The sequence below is a fragment of the Bos grunniens genome, chromosome 24 (assembly GCF_055505025.1).
Source record: "Bos grunniens cultivar Pamir isolate PY7600 chromosome 24, Bosgru_T2T1.0, whole genome shotgun sequence".
Taxonomy (NCBI): domain Eukaryota; kingdom Metazoa; phylum Chordata; class Mammalia; order Artiodactyla; family Bovidae; genus Bos; species Bos grunniens.
The window spans coordinates 40,713,879-40,739,633 of NC_141188.1; the positions used below are offsets into that span (position 1 = coordinate 40,713,879).

At 45.8% G+C, this 25,755-nt stretch overlaps 1 protein-coding gene across 9 annotated transcripts in view; it reads right to left on the minus strand.

Annotated features, from left to right (window-relative positions):
- The window catches only part of EPB41L3 (erythrocyte membrane protein band 4.1 like 3), a 239,395-nt gene extending 214,344 nt beyond the window's left edge, over positions 1–25,051 (minus strand). For all 9 annotated transcript variants that reach the window (XM_086372345.1, XM_086372343.1, XM_086372310.1 and 6 more), the window contains exon 1: positions 24,765–25,051. The gene's annotated coding sequence lies outside the window, so the exon portion shown is untranslated. The remainder of the gene's footprint in view (positions 1–24,764) is intronic.
- Positions 25,052–25,755: the final 704 nt, after the last annotated feature.

The window sequence follows — 25,755 nt, forward strand, 5'->3', positions numbered from 1 at the left end:
GCAGCATTTGGTTTCATCTACTCTCCTAGTTCTAATAGTGAATGGTGTTTTCTTCCCAGTGAGAACACACGGACTTCCTTGGTAATGGCCAAAGGATACAGCTGATCCTCTCTGTGGATAAAAATAATATTGACTATTTTTCTTTCCTAGAGACTCAGGAAAGGGAATACGTAGATGCATACATGAGTCACTGTCACAGAAGTGAGCATACACATCTGGTTTCAATCACCTTCTGCCCACAGGTTCCATCACCCTGTGAACCTGGCCCCTGACTGCCTGGGTTGACCTCACAGTGAGGGGAGACAGCCAGAGTAAGGGGAGGAATTGGGGAATCTGAAGTGTGGGTTCAGGGGTCCTTTAAAGGAACTGGGGGAATCTTGAGCAAGTCATTAAACATCTGTTTCCTTGAGTGGAAAAGGAGAATGAGGTCCTGGTTTTCTCATCAAGTCATGGTGCAGAGGAAATGAAATGATGTTTGGAAAAGACCTTTGGGAAATAAGCAGGAAAAATTCAGAGTGGGCTTTGGAATGTCCTTGAGTATTTATTGTCTGCTTCTCAGCAAGAATGCTCAGTCCCTTCATTGGATAAGAAATGTTGAAATAGGATATGCTGTAGCCTCAACTTCAACTGCCAATTGTATTTGTCATTATCCATCCCTACAGGCCTATTTCCAACCCTGTGAAGGCCCATGAGTCTATTTCTAAAGTGGGGTCCAGGACTCCGGGAGGCCCCTATGCCTCTTCCAGGAGGCCAGTGAGATCAAAACAATTTTCCTAGTCATGTTGTTGTTAGTTGCTGAGTCATGTCCAACATTTTTGTGATGTTATGGACTGACTCGCCAAGCTCCCCTGTTCACAGCATTTCCCAGGCGAGAATACTGGAGTGGGTTGCCATTTCCTTCTCCAGGGGGTTCTTCCTGACCCAGGGATTGAATCCCCGTCTCCTGCTTGGCGAAGTGGATTTTTTTTTTTTTTTTTACCAGAGTCACCAGGGAAGCCCTTTCCCTAGTCATGCTGCTGCTGCTAAGTCGTGTCCGACTCTGTGTGACCCCATAGACGGCAGCCCACCAGGCTCCGCCGTCCCTGGGATTCTCCAAGCAAGAACACTGGAGTGGGCTGCCATTTCCTTCTCCAATGCATGAAAGTGAAAACTGGAAGTAAAGTCGCTCAGTCGTGTCTGACTCTTAGCGACCCCGTGGACTAATTTGCCTTTTGCATACAGTGGAAGTTTCTGGATGCTACATGGTCTATGAGGTCTCACCTTCAGTTTCTAAGTGGGAAGCAGGAACCTACATAAGAATTCACTCTCTTAAGCTGGGCATTAAATAGAATTGCAGTAACACTCTTTACCCTAAATTATTCTTATTTTGGAAATATAGGCAACTTTCATAAAAATATTCACGTTCATTAACCTCCAGTTAAACATAAATTTAAAAAATGTTTACATTCGCATGGTATGGAATTTACTATTTTAAGGTGAATTAAAAACAAATATCTGAAAAATTTCTCCGTTGTAATTCTGAACGTAGTACATATCAATAAGTATGCACGAATAAACAAAGGTTCTTCAATCATTTTTAAGGATGATTGAAGGAAAGAGGTCCTAAGACCAAAATATTTGGGTACCACAGTGTCTACAACGGAAATCAGGATAGTGAAGGGTAAACGATGAGGCTGAGAAGGATGCAGGAGAAGCCCCCGGGGCCACATGCATGATTCTGGTCTTAACCAAAAAGCAAGATCAGTCTGGTCCACGCGTGTTGGAGGCTGCAGTTACAGTGTCTTTCCCTGCCTGTGATGGACGTAAAGAATTACTCACTGCTCATCTTACTTTTCTACCTTTTAATGATTCATCATAGAAACATGAATTCATAAAGCTCCAACATAAAGCTTCATCAGCCTACAATGAATCTCAAGGTTGCTTTCAAAAAGAATAACTTCTCCTCTGTGGTTGGTGCAATGTCTGCACTGTGCTCATTTTTTGAAACCCACTTTATGGTTAATTGGGAAGTGGGAAATGTTTATAGAGGAGCCCGCATTCCAGTGGAGCCAAGATCAGAGTCACTACTCTGAGGATGCTCTGTGGGGCGGGAAGAAATAGAGCTTCCAGGATAGGTGGTCCTTTCTGACTTCAGTGAGGCCTTCTGAGTGAGTGAAAGTCGCTCAGTTGTGTCCGACTCTTTGTGATCCCCCGGACAATACAGTCCATGGAATTCTCCAGGCCAGAATACTGAGTGGGTAGCTTTTTCCTTTTCCAGGGGATCTTCCCAACCCAGGGATAGAACCTAGATCTCCCGCATTGCAAGCAGATTCTTTACCAGCTGAGCCATCAGGAAAGCCCAAGAATACTGGAATGGATAGCCTATTCCTTCTCCAGGGGACCTTCCCCGTCCAGGAATCGAACTGGGGTCTCCTGAATTGCAGGGGGGATTCTTTATCAACTGAGCTATGAGGAAGTGAGCCCCTCTGTGCTGCCCGCGAACGCCCTCTGCTAGCCCTATTGGCTTTTTGGTACCTGTCACCTCAGAAGCTGCTGCAAGCTTTATCCATCCTCAAGTCCCTTCTGCATTCCCCTAACTGTTAGAGGAAAAAAACCTCACTTCTCTCTTCACCAAGGAGCTAGAGGCAGGCAGCTAAGCGGTTAATATTTATGACTGTAAAATTTATGAGCTGTTAATGTCGGCAAGATAAAAATAATTACCTTAATATGCAATTTCCAGGAATAAATAGCAACCAAAAGCGTGATTATGATTTTAATAACAAGAAAATAATTGTATGTTAGTAACATCAGTGAGAGAAGACGGATCTAAGGCATATCCAGGTAAGGAAATGGGTGTGAAGGAGATGAAGGAACGCAGCCAGGCAACAAGGCCAGTCACATCAAACATTCTTATCAAAGTGCATTCTCCAGGGACGCCTGCTGGAACAGCATCACTGAGGGGACAGTCTGTACCTTAAAAAAAACAAAACAAAACTGATAAGATGCTCAAGCCTTTCAGCAAGACTGAGATGGTAAAACCTCAGGAGAGGAGGGCAGACCTATAAAAAATGCTAAAGACATTTGAGCAAAAAACCCAAGGAATTAAACTTCTCAGTGCATGCATGTGTGCTCAGCCACTCAGTCTTGTCTGGCTCTTTGCAGCCCCATGGACTGTAGCCCGCCAGGCTCCTCTGTCCATGGAATTCTCCAGGCAAGAATACTGGACTGGGTTGCCATCACCTTCTTCAGGACAACTTCCCAACCCAGGGATCAAACCCGGGTCTCTGCATCTCCTGCATTGGCAGGTGGGTTCTTTACCACTGAGCCACTTGGGAAGCTAAACTTCTGAGTGGATCTAATTAAAACTTTTCTTTCAAAATTTATTTATTAAAATTGAAATTTAGTTTTTTCACAACATTGTGCCAATCTCTGCTGTATAGCGAAGTGACTCAGTTATATACCTGTATACATTTTTAAATATTTTTTCCATTATGGTTTATCATAGGATATTAAATATAGTTCCCTGTTTTTCTCTTTTTTTTTTTTTTGAGGGGTGTAAAGCAAGGAGGGACCCAGTATGATTTCACAGAGATAGTCTGTCTTTTTGAATCTACTTTGGCTTGGTGAGTCACTTGCCCTGGGCAAGCCTTGATTTTGTTGTCTTTGCTCATCTCTGCAGAACTGTAAGAAAGGTCAGAAATAAGGGCATTTTCAGCCCTTAGGTCAGAATACTTGGAGCACAGCAGGTGCTCAGTAAATGGCAGTTCCTTTCTTGGTTTCCTCCCTTTTTTTTTCTTCACATCACAACCCGCCATCCAAGAGCTGCTCAATTCTTAGGTAACCATTACATGTACAGAGAGAGAAACAGAATTGAAGGAATGTGTATATGCTGAAGACAGATGCCTGTGATTCATGAATAGATTAAAAATAGAAATCTCTATCTCATGATGATTTAGTTGAAACTCTCCTCCCTGACACCTGTTGACAACTTTATTTATTCACTGATTAATTAATTCACTGATTTATTCACTTTATTTATTCACTGATTCATTCATTTATTGGCTTCACTACATGGCAAATGGGATCCTAGCTCTTCAACCAGGGGTTGAACCTGTGCCCCCTATTGCGGAAGTGCAGAATCTTAACCACTGGACCACCAGGGAAGCCCCCTGACATCTAGCTTTGTATGTGGTAACTTGATTGACGTGACTTCTAGAAACTTCTTCAATTTTAACGTTTAAACTATTTGGGACTGGTGAAATCACTTATAAGAATGCACTTAGGATGTTGTGTTGTTGTTGTTTAGTCGCTAAGTCATGTCCGACTCTTTGCAACCCCAGTGGATTGCAAAGTCTGCTAGTCTCCTCCGTCCATGGGATTTCCCAGGCAAGAATATTGGAGTAGACTGTCATGCCCTCCTCCAGGGGATCTTCACGACCCAGGGATTGAACCCTCCTCTCCTGTGGCTCCTGCATTGGCAGGTGGAATCTTTTCTGCTGAGCCACCAGAGAAAGTGAAAGTGTTAGCTGTTAACTTGTGCCCAACTCTTTGTGACCCCATGGACTGTAGCCCACCAGGCTCCTCTGTCCATGGAATTCTCCAGGCAAAAACACTGGATGGCTTGCCATTCCCTTCACCAGGGGATCTTTCTGACCCAGGGATCAAACCCAGGTCTCCTGCACTGCAGGCAGATTCTTTACTGTTTGAGCCACAGGGGAAGCCCCTCTAGTTCCCTGACCAGGGATCAGAAGCCGGGTTCCCTGCATCAGGAACGTGACCTCTTAGCCACTAGACCACCAGGGAAGTCCCTTGTTCTTCAGTATTATCGTTATCAGTTTATCTGCTCCACTCCAGTGAGGTATAAGGTTTGATATTTTCATAAAATTCTCTTTAGAAATTCATAACATTTTGGATCATGTTTATTGGCATTTATATATTTGTCTCCCAGTAAGATGATAAGCACCGTTTTTAATTCACACTTGTATTTTCATGGCCTGCATCAGTACCTTGCTTGTAAAAAATAAGTGAAAATCAAATTGAAGTAAATACAACACCTTGCATTTGATTTGAGTTACAAGACATTCTATTTTTTTTTTAATCAAAACGTACTTGATTCACAATGTTATGTTAGTTTCAGGGGCACAGCAAAGTGATTGAGTTATACATATATATGTATTTTTTCCATTAAGTTATTACAAGATATTTAATATATTTCTTTGTGCAATACAGGAAATCTTTGTTGTTTATCTATTTTAAATATGGTTGGGTGCATCGGCTAATCACAAACTCTTAGTTTATCCCTTCTCCTCTTTGGTAACTATATTTGTTTGTGTGTCTGTAAGTTTCTGTTTCTGTTTTGTAAATGAGCTCATCTGTGTTATTTTTTAGATTCCACATATAAATGATATCTTATAATATGTGTATTTCTCTGACTTAATTCACTCAATACGATAGTCTCTAGGCCTATCTATGTTGCTGGAAATGGCATTATCTCATTCTTTTTATGGCTGGTAATATTCCATCATATATATATATATGCTACATCTTTACTCATTCATCTCTCAGTGGACACAGGTTGCTTCCATGTCTTGGCTATTGTAAATGGTGCTGATATAAACTTTGGGGTTCTTTCTGAATTAGAGTTTTCTTTTCCCAACATATGCCCAGGAGTGGGATTGCTAAATCAAACGGTAACTCTACTTTTAGCTTTTTAAGGAACCTCCATACTATTCTCCATAGTGGCTGTACCAATTTAATTCCCATCAACAATGTAAGAGGGTTCCCTTTTCTCCACACCCTCTCCAGTATTTATTATATGCAGACTTTTGATGATGGCCATTGTCTAACTTAATGAAACTAAGCCACGCCCGTGGGGCAACCCAAGACGGGCGGGTCATGGTGGAGAGATTTGACAGAATGTGGTCCACTGGAGAAGGGAATGGCAAACCACTTCAGTATTCTTGCCTTGAGAACCCCATGAACAGTATGAAAAGGCAAAATGATAGGATACTGAAAGAGAAACTCCCCAGGTCAGTAGGTGCCCAATATGCTACTGGAGATCAGTGGAGAAATAACTCCAGAAAGAATGAAGGGATGGAGCCAAAGCAAAAACAATATCCAGCTGTGGATGTGACTGGTGATAGAAGCAAAGTCCGATGCTGTAAAGAGCAATATTGCATAGGAACCTGGAATGTCAGGTCCATGAATCAAGGCAAATTGGAAGTGGTCAAACAAGAGATGGCAAGAGTGAATGTCGACATTCTAGAAATCCCCGAACTGAAATGGACTGGAATGGGTGAATTTAACTCAGATGACCATTATATCTACTACTGCGGGCAGGAATCCCTCAGAAGAAATGGACTAGCCATCATGGTCAACAAGAGAGTCTGAAATGCAGTACTTGGATGCAATCTCAAAAATGACAGAATGATCTCTCTTTGTTTCCAAGGCAAACCATTCAATATCACAGTAATCCAAGTCTATGCCCCAACCAGTAACGCTGAAGAAGCTGAAGTTGAACGGTTCTATGAAGACCTACAAGACCTTTTAGAACTAACACCCCAAAAAGATGTCCTTTTCATTATAGGGGACTGGAATGCAAAAGTAGGAAGTCAAGAAACACCTGGAGTAACAGGCAAATTTGGCCTTGGTATACGGAATGAAGCAGGGCAAAGACTAATAGAGTTTTGCCAAGAAAATGCACTGGTCATAACAAACACCCTCTTCCAACAACACAAGAGAAGACTCTATACATGGACATCACCAGATGGTCAGAAATCAGATTGATTATATTCTTTGCAGCCAAAGATGGAGAAGCTCTATACAGTCAGCAAAAACAAGACCAGGAGCTGACTGTGGCTCAGACCATGAACACCTTATTGCCAAATTCAGACTGAAATTGAAGAAAGTAGGGAAAACCACTAGACCATTCAGGTATGACCTAAATCAAATCCCTTATGATTATACAGTGGAAGTGAGAAATAGATTTAAGGGCCTAGATCTGATAGATAGAGTGCCTGATGAACTATGGAATGAGGTTCGTGACATTGTACAGGAGACAGGGATCAAGACCATCCTCATGGAAAAGAAATGCAAAAAAGCAAAATGGCTGTCTGGGGAGGCCTTACAAATAGCTGTGAAAAGAAGAGAAGTGAAAAGCAAAGGAGAAAAGGAAAGATATAAACATCTGAATGCAGAGTTCCAAAGAATAGCAAGAAGAGATAAGAAAGCCTTCTTCAACGATCAATGCAAAGAAATAGAGGAAAACAACAGAATGGGAAAGACTAGGGATCTCTTCAAGAAAATCAGAGATACCAAAGGAACATTTCATGCAAAGATGAGCTCGATAAAGGACAGAAATGGTATGGACCTAACAGAAGCAGAAGATATTAAGAAGAGATGGCAAGAATACACAGAACTGTACAAAAAAGATCTTCACGACCCAGATAATCACGATGGTGTGATCACTGACCTAGAGCCAGACATCCTGGAATGTGAAGTCAAGTGGGCCTTAGAAAGCATCACTACGAACAAAGCTAGTGGAGGTGATGGAATTCCAGTTGAGCTATTCCAAATCCTGAAAGATGATGCTGTGAAAGTGCTGCACTCAATATGCCAGCAAACTTGGAAAACTCAGCAGTGGCCACAGGATTGGAAAAGGTCAGTTTTCATTCCAATCCCAAAGAAAGGCAATGCCAAAGAATGCTCAAACTACTGTACAATTGCACTCATCTCACACGCTAGTAAAGTAATGCTCAAAATTCTCCAAGCCAGGCTTCAGCAATATGTGAACCATGAACTTCCTGATGTTCAAGCTGGTTTTAGAAAAGGCAGAGGAACCAGAGATCAAATTGCCAACATCTGCTGGATCATAGAAAAAGCAAGAGAGTTCCAGAAAAACATCTATTTCTGCCTTATTGACTATGCCAAAGCTTTTGACTGTGTGGATCACAATAAACTGTGGAAAATTCTTCAAGAGATGGGAATACCAGAACACCTGATCTGCCTCTTGAGAAATTTGTATGCAGGTCAGGAAGCAACAGTTAGAACTGGACATGGAACAACAGACTGGTCCTAAATAGGAAAAGGAGTTCGTCAAGGCTGTATATTGTCACCCTGTTTATTTAACTTATATGCAGAGTACACCATGAGAAACACTGGACTGGAAGAAACACAAGCTAGAATCAAGATTGCCGGGAGAAATATCAATAACCTCACATATGCAGATGACACCACCCTTATGGCAGAAAGTGAAGAGGAACTCAAAAGCCTCTTGATGAAAGTGAAAGTGGAGAGTGAAAAAGTTGGCTTAAAGCTCAACATTCAGAAAACGAAGATCATGGCATCTGGTCCCACCACTTCATGGGAAATAGATGGGGAAACAGTGGGAACAGTGTCAGACTTTATTCTGGGGGACTCCAAAATCACTGCAGATGGTGATTGTGGCCATGAAATTAAAAGACGCTTACTCCTTGGAAGGAAGGTTATAACCAACCTAGATAGCATATTCAAAAGCAGAGACATTACTTTGCCAACAAAGATTTGTCTAGTCAAGGCTATGGTTTTTCCTGTGGTCATGTATGGATGTGAGAGTTGGACTGTGAAGAAGGCTGAGTGCCAAAGAATTGATGCTTTTGAACTGTGGTGTTGGAGAAGACTCTTGAGAGTCCCTTGGACTGCAAGGAGATCCAACCAGTCCATTCTGAAGGAGATCAGCCCTGGGATTTCTTTGGAAGGAATGATGCTAAAGCTGAAACTCCAGTACTTTGGCCACCTCATGCGAAGAGTTGACTCATTGGAAAAGACTGATGCTGGGAGGGATTGGGGGCAGGAGGAGAAGGGGACGACAGAGGATGAGATGGCTGGATGGCATCACTGACTCGATGGACGTGAGTCTGAGTGAACTCCGGGAGTTGGTGATGGACAGGGAGGCCTGGCGTGCTGCGATTCATGGGGTCGCAAAGAGTCGGACACAACTGAGCGACTGATCTGATCTGATTCTGACCAGTGTGAGATGATATCTCATTGCAGTTTCAGTTTGCATTCATCTGTTGATTAGCAGTGTTGAACATCTTTTCATGTGACTATTGGCCATCTGTGAGACATTTTCCTTTTTAATGCAATAGCATGAAAGGGCTATGGGGTTATCAATCCCATACAAACATACAATTACAGTTAATTCAATCAGATGGCTTTCCTACTCATATCAGGATTGATCAGCAGAACTAAGGAAATGATAGCTTTATTTGGGAAATAAAGAAGGTAATACAATTGGAACAAGGAATGTATTGGGGGAAGAAAGCCTAATGGAAAGACTAGAAGTGAGACTCAAGAAAGTATGTGGACATCAGAGCCCAGAAAAGTGGGCAGGAGAAGATGAATGAGGAGTCAGGAAGAGATGCTATATATGAATTAAAAGATTTTCACCTTAGGCTGTCCCCATGATGAGGCACCACTGGCTTCCTGTCTGAGTCCCAGTAGTGGTACTAATAATTCCAACATATTCTCATGACACAGACTGAGCATAGTTGTCTGAACTAGCCTAGAAATCTAACCATAATTTTCAGTATCTTCTCTCCGGGCTAAGAATTCAACATTTCAAACAAATACTAACAAATGTACTTTTGGAAAAACAATTCTTCTGTAAAATGGGGCATGACTGTATTCAGAAAGTAGGTCTCTGCCTTTTATCAATCTAATCATCTCACCCCTAGGACTGAAAGGCCAGAGGTTGAAGAAAATAAGCATTTCCGTGCTGTTACAAACAAAATGCACTACATCCATTAAAGGGCTCTTTGATCATTGCTCGCCTTCTGCTTTGAAAAATAACTCAGAAAAGGAGTGCCGAAACTTGTCAAAGTATATGACTGAATGCATTCCTTGTGGCATGAGTTTGTGCTCGGTCGCTAAGTCACGTCCGACTCTTTTCGACCCCACAGACAGTAGCCCACCAGGCTCCTCTGTCCATGGGATTCTCCAGGTGAGAACACTGGGGTGGGTAGCCATTCCCTTCTCCAGGGGATCTTCCCCACCCAGGATCAAACCCAAGTCTCCTGTGTCTCCTGCATTGGCAGCCAGATTCTTTACTGCTGAGCCACCAGGGAAGTTCAATTCCTTATGGGGTTGGGTTGCTGGGGGGTGCAGAAGTATAAATGTTTCAAAGAAGACCAAGGGCTCAAAAAGAAAAAAAAAAAAGACTCTGTTGGCAACATTGCTCAACCTGTTCCAAAGGGCACAGGACTTCTGAAGCCAGGCTTCTCCCCTGTGTGAGCACAGCTGAAAAATAAAAGGCTTCAGGATGTTCAACGTCACTGACCTCATCCTGTTCACATCTCTGATGCTGACTTTCACATCAGGAACAAACTGATACTTTGGTAGGTCAATGCCCCCAAAAGCCAATTTCTGAATTCAGTGTGTCTCTCTGTAAGCAGAGAAGAGTCAACACAGAGTAGGGGAGAACCATACCATCAATTTCAAGCAAGCAACCTCACAGGGACAGATTCAGCTTGTGCTTACAAACAGGAAACCATCAGACCATCGTATCAGACCACTGAGACAAGAAGGCACCTGGAACTGACCACAGTGTTTTTAGCCTGGGTAGAACACACATGCTCACAGCTCTCTGACTGTTGGGTGTAAAGGGAAATCCAAAAGTCTACAAATAATAAATGCTGGAGAGGGTGTGGAGAAAAGGGAACCCTCTTACACTGTTGGTGGGAATGCAAACTAGTACAGCCACTATGGAGAACAGTGTGGAGATTCCTTAAAAAACTGGAAATAGAACTGCCTTATGATCCAGCAATCCCACTGCTGGGCATACACACTGAGGAAACCAGAAGGGAAAGAGACACGTGTACCCCAATGTTCATCGCAGCACTGTTTATAATAGCCAGGACATGGAAGCAACCTAGATGTCCATCAGCAGATGAATGGATAAGAAAGCAGTGGTACATATACACAATGGAGTATTACTCAGCCATTAAAAAGAATACATTTGAATCAGTTCTAATGAGGTGGATGAAACTGGAGCCTATTATACAGAGTGAAGTAAGCCAGAAGGAAAAACATAAATACAGTATACTAACGCATATATATGGAATTTAGAAAGATGGTAACAGTAACCTGGTGTACGAGACAGCAAAAGAGACACTGATGTATAGAACAGTCTTATGGACTCTATGGGAGAGGGAGAGGGTGGGAAGATTTGGGAGAATGACATTGAAACATGTAAAATATCATGTAAGAAACGAGATGCCAGTCCAGGTTCGATGCACGATACTGGATGCTTGGGGCTAGTGCACTGGGACGACCCAGAGGGATGGTATGGGGAGGGAGGAGGGAGGAGGGTTCAGAATGGGGAACACATGTATACCTGTGGCGGATTCATTTTGATATTTGGCAAAACTAATACAATTATGTAAAGTTTAAAAATAAAATTAAATTAAATTTAAAAAAAAAATAAAGGGAAATGCAAACCCCTCACTGCAGATACAAGGAGATACAAGCAGAGACAAGGATCTTTAAAATATCACTCTGATGAACTCAGCCACTTAAACTTTTTTGAAAACAGATGAGCAGACATGCTTAGTTTGCATCCTGGTTCATGATGCTAAATCAAGTTTTTAGGATTCTTTGCATTTACTGAATGCCTACTATGTGCTCTGCAACGTGGGAGACCCGGGTTTGATCCCTGGGTTGGGAAGATCCCTTGGAGAAGGTAATGGGAACCCACTTCAGTATTCTTGCCTGGAGAATTCCATGGATAAAGGAGCCTAAACGGCTACGGTTCATGGAGTCACAGAGTCAGACATGACTGACTGACTAACACTTTCACTTTCATGTCCTCTATATTAAAGGACAGCCTCACAAAAATCTGGCTCTTGGCTATTAAGAGAATTTGGGGATTAAGAGGCAGGAACTTTCAGTGATGAAATGAACCAGTCATGGGGATGAAATCTACACCATGGGAAATATAACCAATCACTATGTAATTAATCTTTGTATAATATGTTGGGGCTTCCCTGGTGGCTCAGACAGTAAAGAATCTGCCTGCAGTGCAGGAGGTAACTAGACTTACTGTGGTGATCATCGTGTAGCATATTAGTTCAGTTCAGTTGCTCAGTTGTGCCCGACTCTTTGTGACCCCATGGACTGCAGCACGCCAGGCTTCCCTGTCCATCACCCAACTCCCGGAGCCTACTCAAACTCATGTCCATCGAGTCGGTGATGCCATCAAATATCAAATCACAACACTGTGCACCAAGAACAGACACAGTGTTTTAGGTCAATTATGCTTCAAAAACACTCTCAGAAAAAGAGATCAGATGTGTGGTTGCCTAAGCTGGTATGGGGGGAGAAGGAGGAAGTGGATAAAAGTGGTCAAAATGTACAAAGTTATGAAATAAGGAAACACTAGGATATAATGTACAATATGATATATATAATGAAGACCTGAATGTTGCTGTATAGTTTATATGAAAATTGAGAATAAATCCTAAGACTTCTCATTACAAGGAAGACAAGTTTTTGCTTTTTCTTTTATTTTGTATCTATATGAGATAATGGATGGTCACTAAACTTACTGGGGTCATCATTTCATGTTGTATGTAAGTCAAATCATTATGCTGTCCACCTTAAATTTACACAGTGTGGTAGGTCAATTGTTGATGTTGTTGGTTAGTCACTAAGACACCTCTGACACTTTTGTGGTCCCATGAATTGTAGCCCACCAGGCTCCTCTGTCCACAGCATTCTCCAGGCAAGAACACTGAAGTGGGCTGCCAGTTCCTTCTCCAAGGGAATCTTCCTGATCCAGGGATCAAACCTGCATCCCCTGCATTGGCTCTACCACTGAGCCACCAGGGAAGCCCTGTAGACCAATTATATTTCAATAAAACAATCAGGAAAAGAAAAGAGTTTTGGTTGGGTTTGTTGTTGTTTTAATATTTTTATTTATTTATTTGTGCTGGGTCTTAGTTCGGAGAAGGCAATGGCACCCCACTCCAGTACTCTTGCCTGGAAAATTCCATGGATGGAGGAGCCTGGTGGGCTACAGTCAATGGGGTCTCGAAGAGTCGGACACTACTGAGCGACTTCACTTTCACTTTTCACTTTTCATGCATTGGAGAAGGAAAAGGCAACCCTGGTGGGCTGCCGACTGTGGGGTCGCACAGACTCAGACACGACTGAAGCGACTTAGCAGCAGCAGCAGGGTCTTAGTTGCAGCAATTGGGATCTAGTTACCTTACCGGGGACTGAACCTAGGCTCCCTGCATTGGGAGCACCGAGTCTTAGCCACTGGACCACCAGGGAAGTCCCTGTTGTTGCTATTTTTGAGGCAAGGTCTTGGGCAATATTCAGAAGCAATGGGCAGAGAAAGAAGAGCATATTTCTTTGACTCTGACTAATTTTCTGTGAACACAATGTAACTTGCTTTATGGAATCCATGACACCCAGCACTCACTTCCATCCAACACAGTGAAGTATAATGTGAGGAAATGGTTATTTTCCTTGTTTTGGTTTTTCTATTTTTCAACTCTATTTCTCAATCTTGTTAAAAGTATACTTTTGGTCAGAGCAATAATTTTATGGGTCACTTTTCCCAAATCTTCTCATTTCCAGGCAATAAGTGAACCACACTCCCATAGAAAGTCACCAGTGGCTCAGCCCAGCTGTTCTTTTATTTATTTGGCTGTGCTGGGTCTTTAGTTGCGGCATACAGGATCTGGTTCCCTGGCCAAGCATGGAACCTGGGCCCCCTGCATTGGGAGCAAGGAGTCTTAGTCACCGGACCACCAGGAAGTCCCAGCCCAGCTGCTCTTTGAAGCTTCAAACAGCTCACTGCTAGAGCCATTTGCTACACTCCAGCCCTGCCCAATGGACCTTGACTTCCCACTAGACTAACAGCTGGCCAGATGTAACCAACACTTCCTTTCCTTAAGCCAAATGGAGTCTAGGAGAAAGCATTCTGAAAGATGTGCTATACTTCAGCCTGTGTTGATCACTCCAATAGATTTTAGTGAAAACCACACAGATAAATCATCTTCCCAGGCTTTGTAAAGATTACTTAGAATATCTTTGAGACCATCCAAATCTAGGAGGAGAGGTCAAAGGGGAGGAAGATAAAATGAAATTCTGGATAATGTGGTTAAAGAAAGTGTTGAGTCAGTTCCGAAAAATAGGACATCGTCATCAAACTAATGAGATCAATTATCCAGAGAACAAAACTATACTACCTCTGCTTCTAATAATACTACTATTATTATTGTTACTAAAGAATTGTTTAGTATTTGGTCTTGCTTCCCTTGTAGTTTATTTTACTGAAGTGTAGTTGATTTACAGTGTTGTTTTAATTCCTACAATACAGTGAATTTAGTATTTTTGTACAGCAGACCCTTGCAAAGTGATATTTTCATTTCCTTGAGCCAAAATTATGTTTCAATAATGCTGACGTGTAAAATCGATCATGAAGTTTATGTGATGATATCAGGTTTAGAAAACAAAAGGTTTTTTAAATCTATGATGATGTTTTCAGATTGTAGATTTGAAAGCTGGAGCAGCTGTAACTCCATCCTAAAGACGAATAAACAGTCATCCAGGGAAATTAAATGCTGATAAACCCACAATCTGGAAAATTACATCACTGTTTATTTTTCATGAAACACAGTTATCTCCTAACTGTATCTAGGGGGTGGACAAAGCTACACTTAAGACAAAATACTATGTGAAATAACCTGAAAGATAAGTGTATACTTGTATATTGAAGGTATAAGACATACATCAGAACATCATGATATTTTTCACTGAGTGAAAAGATTTGACATCTGGGTTGCACATACACTTCAGCAGCATTACTCATTGTTGAATTACCTAATTCATTTTCATCTTTAATATGTTTTCCAAAGAAAGCAAATGACTAAGAATAGCACATTACTCATTCTTTATAAATATAATGTAGATGATGTTGAAATACGATAATATTCCCCAAGATTCATAAAATTTATGAAGGAAAGTATCTAAGCCACCCAACCTTTGAAGAATGAGATCTCTACGTTTTAAATTCTGTTATTCCAGCACCTAATCATAGGAGAAAAAGCTAGGGGCCTCCCAGGAAAGAACCCAAATCAAAGGGGAAGAGATTCAAAGTCCAAGGTCAGCAAGGAGTGTGGTGCAAGGTGGAAAAGCTTCCTGGTTGCCCATCTAACTTTCTGCCCTTTTGTGCCATCAAGCTTACTCCACCCACAGCCAGAGTAAGCCTATTTCTAATTTCCTATATGACTCTCCTACACAAATTCCTTCCATGGGTCTGCATTGCCTGTTTGATAAACTCCAAGATTTCTCAGGTGGTGCAGTGATAAAGAATCGGTCTGCCCGTGCAGGAGATGTATAAGATGTGGGTTTGATTCTTGGGTCAAGAAGATTCCCTGGAGTAGGAAATGGCAACCCATTCCAGCATTCTTGCCTGGAGAATCCCATGGACAGAGGAGCCTGGTGAGCTACACTCCATGGATCACAATGAGTTGGATGCGACTGAGCGCATGTGTGGAGACACACACACACACACACACACATTTCATAAGCTTAGAAGCTTGGTATCCTTGTTCACACATTTACTGTGTGCCAGGGGTATTTTATGAAACCATGAAACTGTAACAGGCTTGGAGTGTGATACAGAGTATGCCTGGCTCCCTCGTGTCTGGGTCCTGAGTGAAGGAGCCACTTCATGTCAATCACAGAATCCGCCAAGAGGCTCTGTTGTGTGCTGGTGTCTCCAAGACAAAGGGCTGAATGCTGGACCTCACGGGGCCACGAGGACAATGCTGCCAGCTGAGTAGTGATCCAAGCACTACCAGCGTGGAACCTGTGGGCTGCCCTGGTGGCTCAGATGGTAAAGAATCTGCCTGCAATGCAGGAGACCCAGGTTTGATCCCTGGGTTGGGATCCTGGAGAAGGGAATGGCAACCTATTCCAGTATTCTTGCGTGGAGAAGCCCATGGACAGAAGAGCCTGGCGGGGCTACAGTCCATGAGGTCGCAAAGAGTCAGACACAACTGAATGACTGACACTTTCACTTCACTTTTCTACTGAACTTGTACTCAATCCAGACTTTGGGAAAGCTGGGGAGCACGTCACCTGCTGGCCTCATGGGCGCCTCTCTATTGGGTTCAAGTCAGGGTGGGTTTAACAGCATCCTTGGGTGCATCTGGGATCTTTGATATCAAATGTCATCATTTGACATCATGGTGGCCTGAATAAAAGCAAGTGAAAATGGTGGAGTGCAGGCAGCCCGGAAGAATTTGGTTTCGCAAGCCAGGGAGTGATCCCCAGGGATTCCTAAGGTCAGTAGGCGAAATCTGACTCTATTCAGAACTAACACGATTGCAGGTGGCGATAGAGTGAGTCGCATTACGGTTATTAAGCTCTTTGGCCTGGGAAACATGGCTTACTCGTGCATCCACTGTAAACGGAACTGCTTTTTCAAGAAGCAGATCAGCTCTGCCCAGCTGAAAAAAGAAGGTGCAGCAGTTTTACCTAATTATCTTGGTAATTACATGATCAATGTGGATCACTTCAAGATCAAAGAGTCTAAATGAATTTGTCATGGATTATTTTAGTGCAGAGACAAACGTCTGCGACATTATTTTTACAACATGAATGATGCAGAGGAGGTAGATCAACATAATAATCATTTCTATTTGATCTTAAAATGCAGACATATTTTGCAGTAGAATCGGCAGGTTTATCTTCCTAACTGAATTGTACTTTGGTTAAAAAAATTTTTTTTCTAATGTGAAAAGTGCCAAAAAGAAATCACATTTGTTTTACAAAATATTTTCTTTTTCCATTTGCAGATGCAAACTATTATATATAGAATGGATAAACAACAGGGTATATAGCACAGTGAACTATATTCAGTATCCTGAGACAAACCATAATGGGAAAGAATATGAAAAAGGATATATCCACAAACACACACATTTCTATATGTAACTGAATCATTTTGCTGTACGGCAGAAATTAATGTAACAGGACTTCAATAAAACCTAAAGAACAAAAATTTCCTTGTATTTGAAATAGTTCTTGTGAATCTTCCACGATGGACTTTTATATCGAGGAGGTTACAGAGATGAAGAGATTTCTATGGCAAAATGCTGATTTTTTTTTAAACTATCAGAGTAGTAATTAAAATGCTGTGTCTCTGAGATGCCATTCAGTACTTTTGTTGTTGTTTCTGTGATACAGAACACTATCATCTCTATTAGCCAGTTTGGACACTGTCCTAGATAGGAATCAAACATGTGGCTAAATGTTCTCACACACTGGATGACCAACATCTTTTCTATTTTGTAATGTATGTATACAGACTATATAAATACCATGTGTTAAAGTCTATATAGCACAGACACAACAGCTCTTGATCACTTAGATCATCCAGTTGCTCAGATTTCAGAAGAGGTTTGAGAGTATAATTCAAACATCATTTAATAAAGTGTCTCATTCCTGACTATTCAAAACCTCAGCACCTGATCATGCCCTATTTTCTTCCTACTTGTTCATTCCTCGTGTGCAATGGGCTGTTTATAACTATTTGATGAGGATGGATTTATCCTCTCAGGTTTGAAAGCTTGTATATTTACGACTGTTTGGAAGCATTTCTGTTCCTGGAACTTGCAAACTGGCAAGCTTTTTATAAAAACTTGTTTTCCAACCTGTCCTCAAACATATTGTATGCACAGGAGGATAGGCCTAGTCTTTTCATTCTTCTCCATCAGAAACATTCAAACAACTACCCATGCTAATGAACACATGCATGATTATAGATTTTGATAATATAGTATGTATATCTTGTAAAGCAAGGAGCTATGAGAGGAATCAGATGAAAAGCTTCCTAAAAGGAATTCTAGATCAGACATTCCTGAGTCCCAGACCAAGAATCTTTCCTTTTTCTGGCTGCATCCAGCATTTACAGGCATCTTGCCCAGGATACCTGTTTCCTTTCAGCCCAATCACTGTCAGCTTGGCTTTCCCATACTCCAGCCTGCTTTGGAAAGCTCTGTCCAACTCACATGACTAGAAGCTGATTTCTACAATGAAGAATGTCAATAATGCTACAGGTTCCTCCGGCTGCCAAAGCTTGAGTCACTCATGTAATTAGACCAAAAGGAGGTAGAGTGTGGTTTGTGAACCCTCCAGATAATTGCCTCTTTTCCACTTTGTCTGCAAAGACCTGATCAAGGCACTTCTTCCTCCTACCTAGGTTGGAGGTAGGTCTTGACCTGGGTTTCGAGCATCCTTCTTTCATTGTCTTTCTCAGGCTTCACGACACAATCATTCATTCAATGAAAAGTGATGGAGTCTCCACTCTGGAGGGTACCACTCAGTGATGAAGACAAAGATCCATAAGTTCTCAACAGGAACACACCACGGAATAAAAACATGGTATTTGCGTGAGGAAGAAGCATAGATCTGCTGAAGGGGAAGGGAGACCTTCTGAGAATGACCAGGGAAAACAGAAGGGAGGTGGTGTTTGAGTTAGACCTTGAAAAACCAGTGGGATTTCAAGAAAATACAGAGGGGGTGGATCTCGGTTGAAGGAAGTAGATGAGCAAAGGATGTGGACACAAAACCGAAAGATGTACATTCAAAACAGGGACAGGGACTTTCCTCGTGGTCCAGTGGTTAAGACTCTGCCTACAGTGCAGGGGGTGTAGGTTTGATCCCTGGCCAGAGAACTAAGGTCCCACATGCCAAGGTGTGCAACCAAAAAAAAAAAAAACCAGGGACAGATGTAATGGGTTTCCTGCTGGGGGCCAGTGGGAGGTCACACTGAATGTTGAACACAGATTGAAAGGGCTGAGCGCCTATCAGGAAATAGGAGAGACTTGAGGTTTGGAGCCAGGCAGCAATGTCATCACAGAGAAGGCAATGGCACCCCACTTCAGTACGCTTGCCTGGAAAATCCCATGGACAGAGCACCCTGCTAGGCTGCAGTCTATGAGGTCACACAGAGTCGGATACGACTGAGCGACTTCACTTTCACTTTTCAGTTTCCTGCATTGGAGAAGGCAATGGCACCCCACTCCAGTGTTCTTGCCTGGAGAATCCCAGGGACGGGGGAGCCTGGTGGGCTGCTGTCTATGGGGTCGAACAGAGTCGGACACAACTGAAGCGACTTAGCAGCAGCAGCAGCAGCAATGTCATCAAAATTGTCCAATCAAAGGACTGAGTGGGAAGCTCAGGTTAGGGGGTGGGATAAGAGTAGGCTGGGAGGACAATACAATAGTCCAGACAGGAAGAGACTGGGGAAGGGAGCGACAATGGGAGTCACAACATGACTACTGGCATTTCTGTGTATCTACAGGGGAGCTACGTGAGAAGAAGAAGCAAAGAAAATGAAGACCAGGCTTCCTGCCTGGAGACTGAGGGCACGTACTGGTATAAGGGAGAAAAGCATGAAACAGATGAATGAAACATTGAGATCCATCAAGTCCAAGTGACTGTGGAACAGCAGGGTAAAAATATCTACTTGGCAGCTGAAAATGTGGGTAAAAGTGAGTTGCTCAGTCGTGTCCGACTCTTTGCAACTGCATGAGCTATACAGTCCATGTAATTCTCCAGGCCAGAATACTGGAATGGGTAGCCATTCCCTTCTCCGGGGATCTTCCCAACCCAGGGATGGAACCCAGGTCTCCCTCATTGCCAGCAGATTCTTTACTAGCTGAGCCACAACGGAAGCCCAAGAATACTGGAGTGGGTAGCCTATCCCTCTCCAGGGGATCTTCCTGACCCAGGAATTGAACTGGGGTATCTTGTATTGCAGGCAGATTCTTTACCAACTGAGCTATCAGGGAAGCTACTTGGCAGCTGAAAATGTGAGACTGGACTTCTAAAGGAGGCTGAAGAGAATGACCTGGTGATAATTCATCCAGTCAGCCTACATTCCTGGACTAGCAAACTGGAAGCTTGTTGCCAGGGCAGCTAACCTGGAAGCCAGACCAGATGTAAGGCATTTACATGGTACTGATTTCTCACTAGGAAGCATCTTTCTCCCCATTTTCCTGATGGAGATGCTGTGGCTCAGAGACCTTCCGTAACAACACACTGGAGCAGCAGCAAGGACCGACTGCCACCTCTGGCCCTTGCTTTCCCACTGAGATGGGACAGCTCTCCTCCTCCTTCTGTTCCTGAGTCCCCAGGTACCAAGTTCTACCAGGCGCTCCTGCGCCCATTCACATCTTTCCTCCCGTTCTGATCTGGGTTCATTCCACTTGACCAAAACCCTCTTAATCGGCCCTGATTATATGCAGTGCTATTCCCTATCACATCACTGTTCTTAAGCTAGGTAGCCGCTCACTCTCTGCTACTGAGGATTCCGAGATACTGGACTTTTAGCTCTGGTGTCCTGAATTCTGTCCAGCATCCCACCAGGAGAGGAGCCCTAGTATTAGCTTTGGGCCCTGTGACCGGTGGCCCTGCAGAACACAGGTGGTCCATCTATCAGACCTGCTTTCTACATCATGTCATCAGGACACAAAAAGCTGCCCAAAAAAAGCAGCCTCACATGCCACTCAGGTAGCATTAAAACACAACGATTGTCTTCCCCGCAGCAATCTGGTGGTCGCTTTGATTCCTCCATCACTGTTTCAATGACTCCCTGGCAAAATGATAAATCAGAAACTTTATAACAGCTATTGACGTTTCTTCCATCTTTACTGTGAAGATCATGGTTCAATAACTTTCAACATCTCCAGCCCCTTCAGCGGCTCTCCAGGGAAAGTCCTGTTTTCTTACTAATTGTGGGTCTTGCTATTCCTGGTTAACCAGTTCTGATTGGAAAAATATAGGTTCTATGTGTTTGCTCTCACCGGCGCCTTCCCAGCATCTCTGATAACGCAGGAGCCATAAATGGATTCTCACCGCATGGCAGGTGAAAATGATTACTCTCCTTCCAGACCAGGAAGTGGCTGCCCAGAATGGACCATGACTCATCCCACTCCCTGGATCTTTTTAATGAACTATTCACTGCTCTGACTTCAAGTCCTACACAAATCATCCCCTGCTTGAGTTTTTGCTCCTCTTCCCCATTTTTTAATTTTCAGAGATAGCATATTAATATTCAGTGTGCTGTGAGGTGAGCTGGTTATGCAGGGTGAGGTGTAGCATGAAGAATCTTAGGCTTCAAGAAGAGAAGAAACAGAGAGGCTTGGAGACTGCTGTTACAGAGAAGAAGGGTAGGCATGGAGGAGAGAGAGGGCGTGAGGGTCACAGCTCAGGAGATGGCTCTGGGAGGAATAGACAGGCAGGCTAAGCTTCAAAAAAGTTCTTTTTTTAATATATAATTAATTTTTTTCTTTTTTTTTTTTTTTGCCACACTGCACAACATGCGGGATATTAGTTCCTTGATGGGGGATGGAACCAGGGCACCCTCTATTGGAAGGCAGAGTGTTAACCACTGGACTGCCAGGGAAGTACTGAGAAAGTTCTTATTAGTCTGTTTATATAGTCCTCTTCCTCCTCCAAATCCAAACCACAGGACTGTCCTCAGTCAGGTGCCCCTTGCTGCTGTCACTCAAAGCACTGAGATCTCTTAACTTTCCCATATGTCTACACAGCAGGACCAAAATCACGTTTCCTTTTTGGCTTGCCAACCAGCATGTGAGGACAGAGGCCCTGTCCTATTCAACCTTGAGCTCCCAACATTGGAATAATGAGTTTATCTACAGTGGATTGAACCTTTGTGAAAGTAGTGAGGTCTACATTTCTGGAGGAATCTGAGACTGTTACAGAGGGGCTTTAAACATGCAACAGTCATTCTGTTATTTCTAAATTTCCTAACATCCTAAGTGGGCTTCTCCAGTGTCTCAGCAGTAAAGAATCCATCTGCCAGTGCAAGAAACGTGGGAGATCCGGGTTTGGTCCCTGCCTGGCGTGGGAAGATTCTCCTGCAGAAGGAAATGTCAACACACTCCAGTATTCTTGCCTGGGAAATCCCATGGACAGACAAGCCTGTCGGGCTACAGTCCATAGGATTGCAAAAGAGTCGGACACAACTGAGTGACTAACAACAGCAACATCCTAAGCGCATTCTCATAAGTGATTTTATCAATCACAAACGGTTTTTTAAAAATGTAACTAAACTACGCACAATAGGCCTCAAAATGACTATAACACTCGGTTTAAGATTCTGATTTTTAATAATGATTGATCCTAGAAATTATTAAATGTTTTTTTCAGGCCAACATTTTTAATTGTAAGTACCAGTCTATATGTGTTTGTTGAACACCTACTATATTTCCGGCCCTAGAGAAAAAAGAATCAGAGCCCTGCCCTCAATAACGTACACCATAGTCAGGAGGAAACCTCCCTTATGGGGGATTACACATTATAGCCGAGGTATAAAATTTTGGTTTTACACCCCTGCTCCTGGGAACTGAGAATGTTCCCTGAGGTTACTGCAGTTCTAAGGAGCCCATTAAAAAGCCCTCCTTGGAAACTACTGTTACAGGCAAGGATTTTAACCCCTTGGTGTCATGAAGTCTCTGAACGTATGTAATTGATCCAGGAGGGAATGCCTGTGACAAATAAGAGAAGGCCTGCAAGGTCATTTCGAAACCAACGTGAACTGACCGATTCCCTGCTGCAAGTGAAGTGTCGGTGCACCCCGCCCACCTGCGTCTGCGGACAATTCCAGTCTGGGAAGGACGAACCTCGCCCGGCCCTCCAGTAACTATCCTTAGCAGAAATGAATCCAGACCCCGCGCGACCAGATTAGAGTCTGTTTCTAATCAAATGGAGTTTAGATTTAAGCCGGAATTAAAATTGGGATTTACAGCCCTTTCCACTTTCATTCATTTCGTGCTTTCTAGCCCCTTCCCCGCCCAGTCTTAATCCAGTGCACTTCGCAGGGAATTACAGAGGAGTTGACCACGAGCCGGGGCTGGGGGCGCGGGAGGCTGGAGCCTTCCGTCCCCTAGGAAAGCGGCGGCCAGGGCCCGGAGCCCGACCTCTGGCCTGGGCCAGCCTTGCCTTGCCTAGGGGATCTTTGGCGTTTCACTGCGCTACCCGCGTTCTCCCTTTCCGCGTCTTTGGGCGCCGCCCTCACTCCCCGGAGGATTTCGCCTCCAGCATCTCCGGCTTTCCCTGCGTAGAAGCTCCACTTCTGCAGAATGAAAAGCGAAAGCCGCGGCCGGCGGGCGGAGTTGGGGGCCGAACGCGCCGCGTGGCTACTGCTTGGGATCCGCAGCGGCCGCGAGGGCGATCCCCACGAGGCACCGACCCCGACCTCAACTAGCGCTAGTGGGCGTCCCCGGAGCCCACCGCAGCCCGGACGCGCCCCCCGCCCACACACCGGAGCCGAGCCCCCGTGCACCCGCGGCCCCGGGAACTCTCCACAGCTGGTCCCCAGTCTCGCCCACCGCCCGCGCAGCGCGCCCCCCGCCGGCCGGTTCCTCCGCCTCCGACCCGGACGCACCAAAGGCAGTTCGGCGGCTCAGCGACCCCAACTTCGGCTTCCCGAGGGACACGACACCCTCCGCGAAGCGCGGACTCGCCTCCACCAGCCTCTTCCCGAGGTCCCTACAGCCGGGCGAGGAGCATTCCTCTGGATTTTGGAAACCTGCCCCATTCGCCCCGGGAGAGACTGGATCTCCGTCCGCACCTTCCGGCCAGATGATAGCCCCCCCCCCCAGACGCGTCTAGGTGGAGTGGGGGTGGGGGCGGGCAGCTGGAGCCGGAGGAGAAGAGTCAGCAGCGCTGAGTTGCTCGGTGCAGCTGCGCGCGGCCGGCGAAGACGGGTGGCGGGGCCCTGCGTCTCCGCCGGGCAGGGGGAGCCGGCCCCTGCACCTCTGCCTCACTAAGGAACACACGCATACACACACACGCTCACGGCCGCCAGCACCCCCACGCCAGATCCCGGACACGGAGGTCAGAGCCACTGTCCAATTCACAGTAGGGTCTGAAACGTCCAGATGGAGGCAGATACTCTCGCCTCTTCTCCGAGGTTTCCAACATCCCCGGAGGCCCCCCAGTTTCCCAGAGCGAGAGAGGATCTGGCTACAGAGTTTCCCCTCCCTGGGCCAGCGGTTCAAACTGCAGGAGGGGCGGGTGGTATGGACAGAGGGAGCACTGGAGAGCGAGACCGCGCCACCTCCGCCCTCGGCGCGGAGAACCGGTCCTCCCCACTCGCCTCCAGCGCACTGCTGGGCGGTCGGGGCAGAGGAGCGGGACCCCGGGGCGCTCCAACTCGGGCGAGGGCAGGGAGGGGAATCAACAACCCCTCCACGCGCCGGCCAAGGCACGGATCTCCGAATAGGCTGCGCCGCGGGCACGGAGGGGTGGAAGCGAGAAGGGCGGAGGAGTTGTGGGGCCGGGAGGGATGACGTCCTCCGAAGCCCGGGTCTCGCAGAGACTGAAGGTTCTTGAGCTCGCCGGACCCGCGCGCTCACTCCCGGGGTTCGCAGAGGCGCAGCGCCCGGCTCCCGCTGCGGCTCCCGAACGGCGCGCACGGGGGCGATCCTGGCCCGCGGCAAGCAGGGTGCCCGCCCTCCCATCACCGCTGAGCCCCTCTCCGTCCATCCCTCGCCGCAAGTGCCCAACCGGGAGTCTCTGCGCATTTCAGGTGGTTCCGGGCAAGCAGCCCCCGGCCGGGGCAGCCTCGCCCCCTGCCTCCCCTTCTCCCTCCTCGACCTCGAGCCAAGGGCAGGCGCCCGCGCCGCGGCCCCTGCGCACTGGGCGAGCCAGCGTCCTGGCCTGCGCCCGGCTGGGATAGGTGGAGGAAAGGCGCTCACCTGCGTCGCCGGGAGTGTCCCTCTCCGGCCTCTCACGAAGCCTGGTCGCCGCTTCCCGGCACAACCTTCCTCGAAGAAAAAAAGTAGCGGAAGGGCAGAGGAGAGGTAGGGCTGCTCACGGGTCCCTGCGCAGAGGCTTTTTCCTGCGGATTCTCCCTCGTCCGATCTCCGCTCGGTGGCGGGAAAGGGCTCCCGGAGGCCGGAAGGGGCCGCCAGACCCGGGCCCTCTTGCGGCGGCGGCGGTGGCACCTCCAAGTTGCCACCTGCAGCGCGCGCCAGGCGCCTGTGACAGCCCGCGCCCCTCTGCCCACGCCGACCCGCCTCCGCGGCCGCTGGTTGGCTGCGCCCCGCGCCCGGGCAGTCCCGGCGCTCGGCCCCGCCCAACTCCGTCCCCGAGCTGCGTTCCTGCCCAGCAGCCCCAGGCTTTATAGCCCGCGAATGCTGCGAGCTGCTTGGGCTTCGGCAAGGAGGGAAGGATCGGGCACACACACGCGCAATTTTGTGTCGGCCGGGGATTGGAGAAGAGAGATACGGTGTGACACAAGCCCTTCGCGCGCCTGAAGGGGACCTGGTAACTCGGCTCCTTTTGCTGGTATTAAATCTGTACAGTTTCTGAAAAGAGTTCAAGTCACGGCAGAAGCGGCGGGGATGCGAGTCCTTAAGTGTTCGGGGGCTTGTTTCCGCTTAAGCTTCACACGGGTTCACACGAAACGCTAAAATACGAAGATAAGTCCTGGGATCCGGGTCTTTTCTCACCCAACCTGCACCACCGACGCGGAGCACCTCGGGCTCCAGCGACCCCCTAGCCACACCCCTACCGGTGCCCACCGAGCCCCGAGGCCTGAAGGAAGGCCCAGCGCGTCAGCCACGTGCTTGCTTGATTCTGCGCCTCGGCGTCCAGGCGGAGAACACTCACGCCCGTGCATGCACAAGGCCTGCGTTTTGCACAACTGGATCTTTTAAGTAAACAGAGGGCACCTGATCTTTCTTT